Here is a 3138-nt window from a genome sequence, read left to right on the forward strand (position 1 = left end):
TGTAATTCAATACATAATATTTCGTAGAAAGTTTGTATATAGAGGTTTTCGAGGTCGCTGATTACAAATCTGTTATCAGATTTTGAAAATTCAAAATGGCGGATCCAATATGGCGGACGGAAATATCGAAAAAAAATTTTATATAATAAAAAAGTTTTAACGACTAAAAAATTTGGAAAAAATTTGTAAACATCTATAATAAACAAATTAAGTTTTTCGGTTTTTTCATAGATACTTCCCCTTAGGGGGGTAAACCACCCCTAACACAAAATAACTATAAGTATACTTCAATCCATAATATTTTGTAGAAGGTTTGTATATAGAGGTTTTCGAGGTGGCTGATTACAAATCTGTTATCAGATTTTGAAAATTCAAAATGGCGGATCCAATATGGTGGACGGAAATATCGAAAAAAAATTTTAACTTTCAAAAAAAATTCAAAAAGTCCACACTTTTTTGCAAATGAAAAAACATAGGTTAATAAAATTAGTTTATCAAACTCTTTTGCGTTTTGTAATAAAATTTAATGTTGTCAAACTTGGGAGTTTTTCATTGTTACAATTATTTCGTAAGCCAAACGTTTTTTAGATGAATTCTCGAAGTAATGATTATTGTATCTATAGTAAAATATTTACAGTCTGGAATTCCATAATAATACTATTTGATACGATTTAATGAATTTATCAAAAAATCTAAATTTAATAATAAATATTATTCTAATTATTATTATTATTTTTCATTATCATTGCTATTATCAGTATTACTGTTATTATTGCTATTGCAATTATGCTTATTCTTCTTCTTATTATTATTATTATTATATTACTATGATAATTTTTGTTATTGGTAAAAATACATAAAAGAATATTAATACTCGAACTTCATTTGCAATTAAAGAACACGTTGTTATTGAAAGGGAATTTTATATGCATTCATTAGTTTAATGAATGTTATCGTACATTCAATGATAATTCCACAGATAAATGTCTTTCACTCATAAAAGTTGTTGACAATATGTGCGAATCAGTATGTTCTTTTTTTAGATTGTTTTCATCGAGTGTTTACCTCAGCTGCCTGTGTTATTTTTTAGGCAGTGAGTGAGTTTTGTGGGTATTCTAGTTCGATGACGGAAAGTACGAATAGTACGTCTTTTTGTTTGTCAGTGGTATCATACAGTTGTAGAAAATTTTCTTTAGTGATTTTATATAGATTTACATTATTCAATTTCAAAGTGAATAAAAGTTGAATAAAACCAAAAATAGAGTTTTCCGAACATCACAAAGTGGAACGAGAATTCTTCTCCAATGCATAAATTAATGATTTGATTCAATTTACATTCACTCGTTTTATTCTGGTAGAAATGTAGCAGTCGTGCCTTACATGCAAAAACACAGCTTGTATAAATTTTACCGCTTGTTTTCATTTTAGATTGAAAAATGAAAATTAATCCGTTAAACGTTCTAAACTTATTATTAGCATACTTTCAAGCGTTAAACATACCAGATAGTGTCACGAATTATCACCAAACAGAGTTGGCCGAAAAAATAAAAGAAATTTTAATAGATGCAACACATGATTTCAACGATGTAGAAATGATTACTGATGACTCTTTGGATTTTCAAGAAGAGTATAAAGACCATAATGTGGAAATAATTGAAGATGAAGTGCAACATCATTTTCCTGATCCGGATATAGCACCAACAAATCAATGTACAGCAGATAATGAAGAACTAGATTTTGAATACAAAAAAAGAGCTGTAGAATTTTGGAGAAGTAGCAAAACGAAGCAAAATTTAAGTCTCAAAACAGTGCAAAACAGAATAAAGGTGGCACGTATAGAGAAAAAGTAGCACAAACTTTTCAATGTAATTTTTAAGATGATAATTTTTTATAATAATAATTTTGATCAGATTTTGTTAGGCACTCTTATGGGCAGTTGCACTAATGTATGGATTTAACAGCACTCAAAAAGCAGTTATAATATGAACTATCTTAAGTCAGATAGTATAACAAGAAACAAAAGTATTATTATACCCAAAAAATATAGAAAAACATAATTATTAAGGGCAAATTATTAAGATTAAAAGTTGGGTAAAACTCAACTGTTACTAGTGATAGTTTAAAGTGATCTTACAAGCCTACAGTTTTAAATTGTACTTAATTACTTGTTCAAAATGATATATTTAATGATACAAATTGTTTTTTTAGTTTGTAAGAACTTAGTGTATAAGTATTTGAATTTTTTTTTTTTTTTATCTGTATACTCCCCACTCCTGCAAACAGGTAACAATGTTTACCTCTGCGTGTTTTTTGGTAAAATTACTAGTTTTATTAAATAAATAATTTTTGTACAGGATAAATGTCTGATAAATATTTACTGCTCTTAAAAAATTGTGCATTTAACCTCAAAAAGTTATGTGCAAGTTTTTTATGCAGCTTTTAATGAATCCTTGTATAATAATTAGAACAAAAGTAGAACAAATAGACATGTTTTATTATGATGTATGAATCTTATTTCATGCGTCGCAATTTGTATAACTTTGTAAGTAAATTATTTCAGAAATTAACAACAAACCCAAAAAGCCCTCATTTCGACTAGTTGTGTACCAAGGAAACTCTCTTGACATGTAAAATTTTTCTATATGATTTTGCAACAATGATGAAAGTAGAAAATCATCTTTTGCATGTGTAGCAAAAATTATTTTTACAAACCGACAAGCATACAGTTGGATCACGTGTTTACTTAAATGCATAAAATTACCATTCCGTAAAGTATTGAAAAATAATACAATGAACATAAATTGCTTCAGATACAAATACAAATTATATATCAATATTGATGCAGTAAAGCCAAGATAGACGTTATATGGTCGAATTTTGTCTTTAAAGTAGACCCGAAGGGTTGGCTCTAACGTTTGAATTTTCTACTTAATTGCTTTATGATTGGCTCATGTATGAATTAACATTTAATAGAAGTAAATAAGTATATTTATAAGTACAGTTACCACCTAGATACAGAATATTAGCCTTTAAAAATGGATCACATCTATGACTTGATTTTATCGTACATGGCTTTTGACACTGCCATTTCACGTGATAACATTTCTTTTTGTCAAAATCATCCTCATGTTTTGGTAA

This window comes from Nasonia vitripennis (genome assembly GCF_009193385.2).
Source record: "Nasonia vitripennis strain AsymCx chromosome 5 unlocalized genomic scaffold, Nvit_psr_1.1 chr5_random0008, whole genome shotgun sequence".
Lineage (NCBI taxonomy): Eukaryota > Metazoa > Arthropoda > Insecta > Hymenoptera > Pteromalidae > Nasonia > Nasonia vitripennis.